Source organism: Poecile atricapillus, chromosome 1 (assembly GCF_030490865.1).
Source record: "Poecile atricapillus isolate bPoeAtr1 chromosome 1, bPoeAtr1.hap1, whole genome shotgun sequence".
Taxonomy (NCBI): domain Eukaryota; kingdom Metazoa; phylum Chordata; class Aves; order Passeriformes; family Paridae; genus Poecile; species Poecile atricapillus.
The window spans coordinates 60,645,444-60,659,031 of NC_081249.1; the positions used below are offsets into that span (position 1 = coordinate 60,645,444).

Consider the following 13,588-nt stretch of genomic DNA (forward strand, 5'->3'; position numbering starts at 1 on the left):
TCCATATCATCTGCTGTCTCTCTCTCTGAGGTTAAGGTTGTCACAGAATAACTTATATTAGAAGGGACCATTGGGGGCCCTCTTGTGCTTAAAGGATATTGCTCAGAGTCTTCTCCAGTCAAGTTTTACACACCTTTGAGGCTGGAGACTTCACAGCCTCTCTGGACAATTTGTGTCAGTCTTTGCTTACACATATAGTGACTTTTTTCCCTCCAAATATATACAGTCAGAATTTCAAATGTTCCAAATTGTGTCTGTTGCTTCTTTTCCTATCATTGTACATCTTTGAAAAGAGTCTGACTTATGCATCCCCTCCCATTAGGCAGTCTTAGACAGCACTAAGATTCCCCAGTGACCTTCCCTTGATCTGAACAGTCCCAGATCTCTCCACTTCTCATATATCCTCTGCTGCAGCTCACTGTACACCTTGGTGGTCCTCCAGGGGCCTTGCTTCAGTCTACCTATGCCTTTCTTGTACTGGGGACCCCAAAATCAAATACAGTACTTCAGGTACTCACATCAATCTCACATGTGCTGAATGAAGGACAATTATGACTTTCCACTAAGCTAGGTCCAGCTAAAAGTATCCAGGGGTCAACAGAGCACAGAGCTAGAACAAAACAAATATGAGCAAAATATACAGAGTTTTACCATGACTGGAGTAGCACTGAAAGAAAGATTAAAGTCAGCCACCCAAGCCCAGAGCAGTAGCAGGCTCATAGGCAAGGCAGTCCAGCCAGCTGGGAGAGACTGTACAGATATGAGGGGAGAAAGGTAGAGATCACCATAATATTTCAGAGCACATAACCACTTAAATCAAAGAAGCTACAACTGATCTTAAATTACTGCTGATCTTAACAGGAATAAAAAGAGCAGTAATTTCTCCATTATAACATAATGGAGTACTGTATCATGCAAACACAAATTTTCTTATTGTCAGTGTAGCATGATTAGACACTGTACAGCACCATCATAAAATGGGCCAAAAGTGGTATTAACCAATTGCAACACAGAATATATACATAAAGACTGCAATCCACACAGTCCTTGTGAAGAGATATTTGCATCTGCTATCCAAGCCAATGATATCCTGCAAATTAAAAAAAAAGCAAAGTCTTTGCTTGGCAAAGGTTCATCTCCAATACACAATACCATAACCTCCATATTCCTTGAAATGAGACCACTAGTAACAGGATGGAAAAATTTCTAAGAGATACCACAAAGAAAGCAAGGAACAATCAAAAGCAAAACTCAGGTTTCTTCTTACTTTGTTACTGGAGGAAAAGAAAAGGAATGAAAGAGGCTTTTACGCCAGGAATAGTACTCAAAGCACTGGAGCAAAGTTTCTGATCAGTTCAATGACTTGGGAAATCTGCCCATGAAATAGAAATTCCGGTTAACGTTTAAGGAATTATTCAGATGAGTAACTGCCTGCCATGGACACTTTTCTGCCAACACAGATTTCCTATGTGGACAAGACTTTCCCCAAGTCCCTTCCAATGACCAGAAATATTGTCCACTTCTTCCATTTCCCCAGAAGGGCATTAAAAATGCCAAAAGTTACTAAATTCTACAAACTTACTCTTTGTCCTCTGTCAAGAGAGGCATATTCTGATTTCTTTTGTCACTGGTTTGTTACAGAGTTACTTGCAATAAAATCTTATCCTTGACCCAGCAAAATTTATGCAATGATGGTATCAAACAGCAGAATATGGTCTTTTGGACTGAACTGCCTCCTTTAAAACCAGAGTACATGACTCTAGATACAAAATACTTCCAGCGAGGGTATGAAATACATGTTTGTATTTATTTTAAGTAATGGGATGAGACTAGGGCCACACAGTGATTTTTTGTGGTTGGGAGAGGTTAGCAGCTCAACTGAGGTTGAAAACTGCTGTCTTAAACTACTCAGAGCAAAGCCACAGTATGGAAATACATTCTTTTTTGGGCTAGAAACTAGAGGAATAAGCAGTGCTGGTGGAGATTCCACAGCTACTTCTGGCTAGAAAAACTGCCCTGATGGAGATTTGCTGAAGCTCCTTGCTGGCCTCCACCTTTACTCACAGTCATGTGTCACATAATTAAGCCTGGAGGGGATATACGTGTGTCTCATCATGCCTACCTGAACATACAAAAAAAGGGTCTGCTTGTGCAGAATGGAGGATTTCTGGATTTCTATCAGCAGGAATAAGTGAGGACACCTGAGGGATTCTGTGACACCACATCATTGCAGTAATGAGCAGGCAGATGCCCTTGACAGAGGGAAAGGTCATTATTTTTCTGCATAGTTTTCCTACCCACATCACCAGGCAGCTCACTTCCAGTTTGGCAAGCTGCTCTTTAAGCAGAAATCAGCCTGACAAAGACTTTAAGAAATGAAAGTATAATTAGGATCTGTTATATTTGGGATGTGTCTTTGCCATGTTACCGCTGACTTTGGAGCCTGCAATTACTGGCAGAAAGCTTTTAGCAAAGACAAATTTGAATGAAATAATAAAAAAAAAACCTCATCCAAAAAACAGCAATCATGTATCAGGGTGTGTCATCCAAGGGAGAGTCTTAATGGCATTCTTAAACATCCCTATAGCTCTGCACATGGAAGGATTCTGTAGAACTAGCCTGTGACCACTAAACACCAAAGAGCAGAAGAATTCTGCATTGGAATAAATTCTTCAAGCACTTGTTCTTGAATTAATACTAAAATTGCAAAGTGTCTATACTCCAACCACAATAGCGACATAAAGTTAAGGTAGTTTGGAACAAAACAAGTTTCTCCTGTGCCTGCAAGTGACTTGTATGTGCATTTGCAATATGCCAATTGCTAAAGTATCTGAGTCATGAGCTGGTAAAGGAAATACTAATAGAATAATGGAAAAGCTGCATGCACAGGCAGCTCTTACACTGAAAACTAAGTACAAACAGAGGTCACCTCTGGAAAAGATAGAGATAGGGCCTCCAGTAGCCTAATCCTAAAAGCTATACTCTCAAAAGAACAGCAGCACTTTGCGCAGATGAATTTCTGTGTTTGCAAGTACATATTAAAAAGTATAAAAGCAAGACATCTGTGAGGGATGAAAGCTCTCATAAATCATTTGCAAGACCAGGGACAGTCTGCATGTACAGCAGCATACACTGTATTTTGCACCCTACAAACACTAGTGGGGCTCTTCCCTGAAATACAAATTTCTACTTTTGTAAATGTTCTTCAGTTAGAATGAAATATTCCAATTCAGTTTTTTAGGCTTTCAAACACAGACACTGTTAAAAAATTAGAAAGGGATTTTTATGGGCTGGAAGGGGGTCACAAAGAAAGCCTGAGCCCACTTTGAGAACTGGTTCACAAAAGAAGTCCTTACACATATTTGACTACAAGTTTGCAAAGACAATTCTCCAGATTTCTGCAAGGTCATTTCAGGTAAAGGTTTGAAAAGCACACTGTTTCCTTAGATATCCGGGTGTATATTCAGCAGGAATTAGAATAGCAAGAAAATCTGTTTTGTTTTGTCTGCCTGGAATCTGTCACCTTTTAAATCAACTTCTTAAAAACACTAGTTTCCATCTGCCAACATCACCACAGTATATATATAGATATATATATAGTGCTTCAAGTGCAGAAGAGGATATGAAGTCCCTCAGAAATCCCATGCTGTTAAGTTTAGGACATATTTTGATGATATTTCTTACAAGTTTCCAAGTGATGGCTGTGTGAGCAAGCTCTGGCACAGAACAGCAGCCAGCAGGGTGTGGACTAGACAGCATGTGGACAGGAGTCAGGCTGAGGACAGCACTGGAGCCAGAACAGTTGTATCTGTACTGGAAATAAGGCTCTCATTTCTAAAGCATTTGCAGCATACACCCCCACTAGGAAAAAAAATAAAAAAAATAAAAAAAATAAAAAAAGAAACACTTGATTTTAAATTACAGTCTTTAAATCTACATTACTTAGAATTATGTTTTAAGAGGATTTATGATGGGAAGAACAAAAAAAGGCTTCTAAATTATTAGCTGCAATTTGGAGGAGGATATCACAGAAATTATGTTTAAAGGTCTAATCCTGGCAGCTCACATACATGTAAATTGTTCTGTACAGCTCAGTTGCACCCACTTGCTAGACAGAGAAAGGTGTGCAGGTTTGAACTGGTTGCATTATCATTGGACAGATAATCTCCACAGAGAGCTGGAAATGTCCTGCTTCAAAAAAAACCCAAGAACAAGTTAATATATATTTGCAGGGCAGCTTGGAAAATCTTATGAAAAAATGTTCTTAAAGATCTTTTTCTCCACTGAACAGCTCAGAGAAGTATGTCCCTGACAAAGGCCCGTAAGGGGCAAAAACACTGGTTATTTGTTCTCTTTTGCACTTTATAAATGAAGCAAACTACAGTTAATGTATTATGCATGTCTTGCAGCATATTTTTATTTAGCCTGTTTTGGTTTGCTGTGCCTTGGGAACTTTCACTTTGTTTTGTTTTGCCTTGGGAACTTTGATTTGATTTTGTTTTCCTGGTTAATAACAAAAGTGAAGTATTAGGGCAGGACATCAACTAATCTACAGCATGTGAGATTTGTTTAAGTTTCAATGAAACAGCCTCTCAAACGTCTCTTTTCCATTCCCTTATCTTATCAGCCACCAAACCACTCTCAACAAGCTGGCTTGTCAGAGGAACAGCTCGGGCCAGTTGTTATATGTCATTTCACTTCCTATTAACATGATCCATTGTTTCACCTGCAAGAATGAGACAGACTTTTCCAGTAACACACTATAGGGTCTCAGTTTGGGCACAGCGTCCAACCTGTGCCTTATACCATTTGAATTACCATTAAGGTTGTGATTAAAATGGATAAGCAAAAGATACTCCTCTGTTGCAAGGAATTTACTCCTACTGCAGAACTGAAAGAAAGTGAAGAGCAAAACCTGTGGGAGAAAGAGGGGAAATAGAGGAAAATTGCCAGATTAGACAGTCACTATATTCACAACTCAGTAGTACTTTTTAATATTATTTGGGGATTGGGGGGGGGGGGGTGTCTCTTACCTTTTAGCAGCATACAGGAAAGCTGAGGAGCAAGAATGGATTAAAGAAAGCAGGATCAAAGAGATGGGAATGCAGGTTGAAGGGTTTTGATGGGGCTGTAAAACATATTCTGAGTAAATAATCAGCAGAGACAAAGAGTGGGGAAAAAAAAAAGTTAGAAATTATCTGCAAGGGCAAGAGTACAGAAATGAATGGTCACACAGCAGCACTGAGAGGTAGGCAGGCTCTCCCCCAGCAGCATTTGTCTCTATCCTGCCTGACCCCACCATCTATACACCACTGCTACAATAAACTGGTATTCTTGGGTAGCTAATTTCCCCCTTCGTTTGCTTCCAAAAGGATATCTTCATTCAGTCCCTAATGTTTTTAAAACCCTTTTCCAGCCTGGGGCAAAGACAGAAGCTTGCTTACATGGGCAGACTCCTGGAGGGTCACTTTTTATTTTCTAAAGGATATACAGAAATTGTCCGTTTGTATGTCCCTGTCTAGACATATACAAACTCCTCCTAATAAAGCTGCAAGACAATTTAGACTGAACCAGCCCTGTTTCTTGCCTCTTCAAGGACTTCAAGCTTCTTGGTTCCATATAGCAGAACAAGTTATTCAGAAACTCTGAGCGGAGAGACTGCCCCAGTCCTTCAAAGGTGGTGGAAGATGGTTTCAGGATGTCATCCTCCTTTGTCCTCTTGTTTGAGGACTAAATCAGTGAAATTCCTCTACTGTGAACAGCACCCAAGGGTGGGAATAATCTTGCAACAAGAAATTTGCAATTTCTCCTCTATGTGGCCCAGTTTACAACCAAGTTTTCCTTCTTCCTACCACTGATTTTATTTTTCTAGTGGTGATTGTGATTTTATTTCTGTGGTTTTTTTAATTTATATATATATATTTATTTACCCTGGATCTAGTGGGACAGTGAAAAGCTGCAAACTAGATGCTGAAGAGAAGGTCCTCAGATGCAAGCTGAAGGCACTGCCTGGCTGTCCAGCTGAAGGAGAAGGGAATTGCTTCCCAGTTAAACTGTCTAGCTCTGCCAGCCCCCCCCACCCCCACCCTCTGCACTCTGCTGAGCTGTAACTTACTTGTGCAGTTGTACTCTTACCATGAGGCATCCCCTGGACACAGGTAAATTATCTGGGTATCACACTCTCATAGACTTGAATCAAGCAGGAACTTTCCTGGCTCACAACCAGGATGAGCTGAAAAGGGCTGGGAAGATGGTTCCATAACCCTCAGTGGCAACTCCCACTGGCATCTTGGTATTCCTCTTTTGACAAAGTTTCCCAGGGTACTTCAAATGGCTCCCATAAGATCCACCGGAAATTTAAAAGACAGTTGCTAAAGATGGACTGAAATACAAGCTGCTGAAGTGCCTTTTTGGTGATGTTACCTGTTCTTGGGTCTGATAGTTCTCAGCAGCAAGGACTGTAAATGCTGACAGCTGAGATCAGACTGGAAAACCCAGGTCTAAAAGACAGCTGGCACAATTGCTTAGGTTAACCCCAGGCTGCCCACCATGATGGATATCTTCAAGTGAGGATTGCAACTGTCTGGCACAGAGCAACCAGTAAAAAGATTATATATATATATATATATATATAAAATTAAAATGGAGCCCTGGGAGAAAATGCACCTTTTGGCTGGCCCTGAAAAAGGGCCTTTTGCCTGCTTTAGCCCCGAAGTCTTGTGGTGACATAAGGGTATTGAGACCAGAAGGTATAAGCTGTCTGACCAACAGCCCTGAAAATGACAGCACTGAAGCCATTATCAGGTCTCAGCTGGCCACATGTGGCAGCATTATCTCTGAAAACTACTGCTTCTGCAGTCACTGCTGCACCAAAGCATTGGACAATCCTGCTAAGAGCTGGGTCACCAAAACCTGATTTTTTGCTTTGTGGTTGTCTGCAAAATAAAAAAGAAATTCTGCCACTTCTGCATTAAAGACAGACTTTCTTAACAAAGAAAAAAATTGTGTAGTCGGTATTAGATTACTCATCTGGACAAAAACCTACATCCATATTTAGATAAGAGAAAGAGTTTCTCTTTTGTCTCAGCTTTGCCTGTAACTTAAAAGAAGTTCTTCAAGGAAACAACCACCCCTTTTCCCTTTTCTCTGCCAAACCTAGCATGTGGCATCTGAAAGGATTCCCTCTCCCCCTTGATGGCGAGTTGGAATTCATTCTCATCCACCCTCCTGTACAGGCTTTTGGAAGTGTAACTCCACCATACCCAGAGGAAGCTTGTCCCAGCTAAGGAGGCATGAGATACATCAACCACCTCAGTGCTTGTTACACAGCCCCAGCACAAGCCCTCCTAACTCCAAATGAGCTGCCACGGTGGCAGGGTGCGGTGTCATACTGGCTTACCTTGGACCCTGAAAGCTGCCTGTTTCCATCAGTGTAGCACTGCTCCTGATAGCATTGGATCTGTCTCTTAATAACCAGCTTAATGAGGCTAGAAATGGCAGCACTGGCATGTCACACCCTGCCACAGAGACACTCTTTCATGCTGGGAAGTAATCAGTGCAGTTGTGACTCCTCTTTACTCTGCTGCTACACTTGGGATGCAGAAGCCCCAAGGTGAGGCCAGAACTGACTGCTCTGGTTCTGCCATTCTTCCAGTTCCTCTCTTAACCCTCAATGTGGAGTTGATTTCCATAGTAGAATAAAACCCAATCCAGCCTTTCCAGGCTGAAAAGAAGAACAGAAAACCTTGCTAGAAAGTGATATTCCACAAAACCCTCCCATTAACTTTAACTTCATGCACCCTATACTTCTCAGCATCCTCTTTCCAAGCAAGTAACAGAGCCATCACACACTTAGGCTAATAAAGCAAATGTAATATCCTCTTCCTCCCTGTTTTCCTTTCTCCCTGGGGTTAATATAGTAAAAAAGGGACTCTCTAAATGATGTTTAGAAAAGCTTCCAACTATTTATTCACTTTCCTTTATCACTGTGCTGAGGTTGCACCCAGCTGATACAGAGGTTTGGTGTTTCCAGCTGGGAATCAGACTGAAGCACAGCAGTAGAAGCAGCAGTCAGATCCCACCGGCAAGACACAAATTTTCAAAGCTGTTGTGAGTATGAACTCATTTAAAAATCATTTAAGAGCCATTTAAATTAATTACAAAAAGAAAAAAAAAAGTAAGAAAACTTACCTCACTAACAGCTTTAGGGTCTGTACTACATCTCATCTCTCAGGCTGGATCCCAGATGGTCAGAGCACAAAATTGCTATTTGAGTTTTAATTATTCTTGTTATTATATTCAAGGTATGTCTGGAGACAAATTATGAAGCCTCTTATGAGTGGTCAGGAAGCAGGCACACATAAAGAGCATCAAAAGGCCCTGTCATACCTTGCACTGTGGCAAGGCTCAGGTCACCAAACTGCCCCATGCAGACCTGCCACGACTAGAAAAGCCACAGGCATACACAGCATTTGAGTCTTTGCCCAGCTAACGTTCATGCACCATGTTCCCTACTGGAGATGTTTCTGGGATTTGGCTTTGCTTGCAACACTTTTCAAACAGTAGCAGAGTTTCCCAAACTGGCCGTCTACAGCCTTGGCTAAAGATTACTACAGAGATGATTTGAGGTGTTAACTTGAGTCTTGGTACAATTCTACTTCACCCATACCGAGCGAGTTAAGTGCAGAATGATGGCATATGGGAAGAAATGCTGGTTTCCTGATATTCCTCCATTCCCTGACCTTCATCCCACACTCAAACCCACACCATCATTGACACCACTCGTGCACCAGGCTGGGTGTCCTAACTAGCTTCAGGATGCAACAAAGCCAGAAAATAAAAGTCACCCATGAGGAGAGAAACAACAGCTTGAACTCAGGTCAGAAGCAGAGGCAAGCAAATGGGTAGACAGGCACCTACTTCAAAACCTTGTTTGGCTGGTATGTTGGAGGTATTCCAGTTGCCTTTGCCATATTATTAATTCATGCCCTCTTCACACATCATTGCCCGACTTAGAGTTGCACAAAACCTAAACATATATTAAAAACACTATCATTGCATAAACAGCTCATTAAAATGGATTTTAAATGGAGACTGTAAAAATAAAATAAACAAATCTAAACCAAGGGTAGAATGCCCTTAAGATTAGAGATTTATGCTTGACTGGAGAAAACAAACGAGAGACAGTTCTCTCATTTCAGCCCTACAGATATGCCTACCCAACTGTATATCCCGTAACAACCTAAAAGGCAGATCCAATGTGATCCCTCTGTGGGAAAACACTAATCTCCTTGCTTTCACAGACAACAAAAAATAAACTTGAGCATTTGCTAGTTTGGCTAGATTATTCCAAGCAGACTCTATTTTCTGTAATTCCTCAAAATAGATCCTTTTAAAGATATGTTTATGTGCTCAGCAGTTGTCCTGCGCTTCACCCACCCATTATCTGAGCTTCAAAGTATGAGACAGAGGCTGCTCCATTTGATAAAAAAGACTGGTCTGATGCTTTGTTGTAAGACTGTGTCCATGCTAAGAAACTCTGCCTTGAGGCAACCAATTCTTCTAACTCAGTGGGCATACATCAAAGAACAGTTTGGGTGTGAAGGGACGTTGCAGATCATCTAGTTCTGACCTCCCTGACATAAGCAGACACCTTCCACTTGACCAGGTTGCTTAAAGCCCTATCCAGCCTGGCCTGGAACATTTCCAGGGATGGGGCTTTCACAGCTTCTCTGGTCAACCTTTTCCATTGTCTCACCATCCTCACAGTAAAGAATTTCATCCTAGTATTTAATCTAAACCTGCCCTCTTTCAGTTCAAGGTCATTACTCCTTGTCCTTTTCACATGGCCTTATGAAAGTTCCCTCTCCAGCTCTCTAGTAGGACCCCTTTAGTTGCTGGAAGGTGTTATAAGGTCTCTCCAGAGCCTTCTCTTCTCCAGGCTGAAGAACCCCAACTCTCTCTGCCTGCCTTCATCAGAGAGGTGCTCCAGTCCTCTGATCATCTTTATGGCCCTCTTCTGGAACCACTCCAACAGGTCCATTTCCTTCTTATGCTGGGAGCCCCAGAGGTGGATACAGAACTCAACATTACCAAAAATCCTCCGAGACCATGTTTTAAAGCAACTGAAGTGACCTGAATTTTACAACAGTATTCACTTCTGCATAGATGCAGAAGTATTTTGAAGTGTTCAGGATATCACAATAAGAAAAGAGATTGACCTCATCCTCTGCCCACTAGGACTGCAAACACAGGATTTGACTTTCTGACAGTATTTTAAAAAAACATTTGTAACTAGACTTACAGATCACAATTAACAGATAAGCAACCTATCCAAAATAAAGATAGATCATTTAATGCAGCAAATTCAATATCACATTTAATGCTTTGGAAATCTTACCTTCTATCTGGCTGCCAGGGTCAACATCTGCCTATTAATCTTTTTAGAACAATAAACATATCAGTTTGCAGCATTGTATTATAAGATTATGGGACTGGCTATCAGAAAGTATGTGGCAACAATAGAAACTCAAAAGTACTTACTGCTTAATATGCTTGAAATCCAGCACTTTGCAGCTTAATGTACTACTACTGAGAACACTAGTTAAAACATCTAATTTCCAAGGGACATGAAATGTTCAAACCCAAGCATGAAACAAAATTAACTAGTCCAAACCACAAGATTTTGAAGAGTAGTGTAAAATAACAGGTTTTTCCATTATAAACAGTAATATTTACATTCAATATCCATGATTCTAAAACAAAGTCCTGCATTTTGCCTTCTGTTTTCTTACTCATTATCCCACTTTGGAAAAGATGCCTCACATCTATTCTTTCTATAGTGTTTTAATAAATAAACGATTTTCAGACATCTTAATAGTACGATAAGAGCTAGATTTCCCAGCATCTGTAATAAGAGAAATTATCATTTGATTCCTCACATGTTTTTTCAGAAGTTCATTTTCACTTGGACCTTCAGCAAACCATAGTCCTTTCCACTCAAGGGTGAAACACCAAACATAAGGAGAGGAGAGAGAATTTCCCAACTCTGTAGCTCTGGTGTGAATCACAAAGGAAATTTTACACTTCCTTCCAAACAGATGTCATGGCAGAAGAAGTGGACACACCCTCTGCAGATGGATCTTCAAATGTCTCAATGCTGACAAAACATGTTTCAATTGAATTTTACATCCAGAATGACCCACTTCCATTTCTCATGCAACTGTTGCAGCATCCCAGCAAAGGCTGTTCAACTTTTTCCTTGACTGAGCTTTCCAGAGTTGGGAAAGGCCTGTCAGGCTAAAAGGACCTCAAAAACTACCTACCAGCTCAGTGCTCTTCCCAGAAGAAATTCTTCAAACATTTCTACAGTAAAAAGGGATGTTTTCACACTTGTGTAATGCTTCAATCTGAACTAAACGTGTCAGATAACAGAGCAATATCTGTTACCACACTCAGTGCTATCAGTAGGGAGCCCACCACTCTGAACATCACAAAACTTTTCTCCCAAATGGTGCCTTTTGGTTCAGTGGATTTTTCATGGAAGATCTAAACAAAACTACTCTCAGCTGGAGACTTTCTCAGAAATCTGCCACAAGGCTCCTGATGCCACAAAACTAATACTGCTGCTGGTAAAAAGGGGAGCAATCCCATTGATGCCAGTGGTGCTGGCATGTGGTGCAGACACCAAACAACTGCATTTCTTTTCTGCCTTTATTTTCTTCACCTGTTGCGTCCACCCTCACACTTCAGCACAGAAGCTTATCCACTTTGGAGGTGGTTGGTTTACAGTATTGTCTTGGCAGACCATGGAAAAGCAACAATGACGGGTTAAGTGTGCTATAATGTGACCTCAACCCCTCACAAACTTCATCCACTGTAGCTGCTGTCTTCAAAAGAGCTGAGAGCTCATGCTGCAGCTCATATGTAAAAATTTCATTATGTTCTTTCAGTTAACAAAACAGCACTGCAAAAATTAGAATGCTTCTGGCTGCCTGCAGATATTTTAACAAAATGGAAAAGAATATCCTTCAACCCACTTGTGAGTGACCTGCATTTGCTCTGTTGATAACAGCCCATGTTTCCTGCCACTCTTGCACAGCTTGAGAAGATTTGTACCACTCCTACTGCCTAAGCTCCTCTTGAAGAAAAACATTTCTCAGGCTGCATGAGCTCAAAAACATGAACCTTAAGATAAACCAATCTACCTTTAGACAGACCACATATTTGGGAGCACAGTGTTAAGTGTGCTGAGCTAATTAGGAGCTGATGATTCTTCTTCACAGCTTCTATTAAGAGAAAATTTATATTCTACCCAATCAAGGTAACTAGTAACTAGGGAGGAACAAAAGAGACCAAAAATCCTGTGAGAACTGTAGTAGGAATTTTTCAATAATTATGCTCTCCCTTTTTACAAAACCTCCAAATACCTAGGAAATCATGATCAATTCTACTTCATGTAATGCATCTGCTGCATAATCTGCTGGCTAGGTCTTTGATGTTCTGAAAAACACCAGTAACTGTCATAAATAAATCCTCTCTAGTTACTCAGCTGCATAGCTCAACTAATATTTCACACAATACCACCAGTATGAAAGCCCACCAATTCTTTGACCTGCTGGTATAATTGGATTAAATTTTTTATGTTTGAAGGGTACTATGTGTGGTGTATCACTGGGGCTTCCATCTTTCCCTTCAGTCAGCAAACAGCTCTGCTGCACATTGTGAGGAACATTTGTCTTTTGTGACAAAGCCATGTCCATGTTACAGTCTTGCACAAAAATCTTACACGATGTCAGAAGTGTCCCTCATGTCTGGGGAATACTTTGTCTAGACAGATAGGAACCATAAAGCAATATGGACAAACATTTCACCAAGAACAAATGACTTGTTGTAGATTTGGTTTGACTACTACTAATTATTTCCATGTTGTTTACTTCCATGGCCCCAAAAAGAGGGGTTTTAACTGATGTTATTAAGTTGATACATTTGTGCTCGTAAGTTGGAAGTCAGAAACCACTCTTTCACATCTGCTGTTTTTCATTTTGTACTTTCCAGTTCCAAGGTTTCTCACTGACTGCACAGCACACAGCCCCTCCTTCTTTCTCTTCCCTTCCTCTTGACTAAAAATAGGGAAAAAGCCAACCCACATCAAACTATACTAAAATATATTTAACTTGTACTATCTTGCAAATACTCCTTAATATTTTGAAAGCTTTATAAAAATTTCAAAATTTTTTTTGTGCCTCTATTTGCTCTTTTCAAATAAGCCCCCCAAGACAATAGCTGAAACACACAGTTATTTTTTAAATAAGCCTCTGTTGCTCTTGGCAAATATTTAAGCAATGTCTTTTGCCAGATTCTTTGCCAACATTAACTGCCTGGCACCCTCCCATGGGGTTTACAGCCTTGAAAGTGTACTCACCCAGAAATTCTGGGGAAAAAAGGGAAATTAATGTAATCGGTAAGTTAAAAAGTAAATATGCGAGATCAATATTGCTTACAGTACAGCCAGCATCCTTCAGCATGACTCACATTAATCCAATATGGATCGTACATAGTGCTTTCAGATGAAGAAGCTACAGCATCT

General features: G+C 40.6%; 1 protein-coding gene across 10 annotated transcripts in view; it reads right to left on the reverse strand.

The window, feature by feature from the left end:
• ENOX1 (ecto-NOX disulfide-thiol exchanger 1) overlaps positions 1 to 13,588 on the reverse strand; it is a 353,570-nt gene that overhangs the window by 248,956 nt on the left and 91,026 nt on the right. Inside the window, exon 1 of one of the 10 annotated variants that reach the window (XM_058829118.1) lies at positions 1,023 to 1,041. The exons of the other annotated variants lie outside the window; for them this stretch is intronic. The gene's annotated coding sequence lies outside the window, so the exon portion shown is untranslated. Of the gene's footprint in view, positions 1 to 1,022; positions 1,042 to 13,588 lie in introns of those variants that run through there. 10 annotated transcript variants of the gene reach the window in all.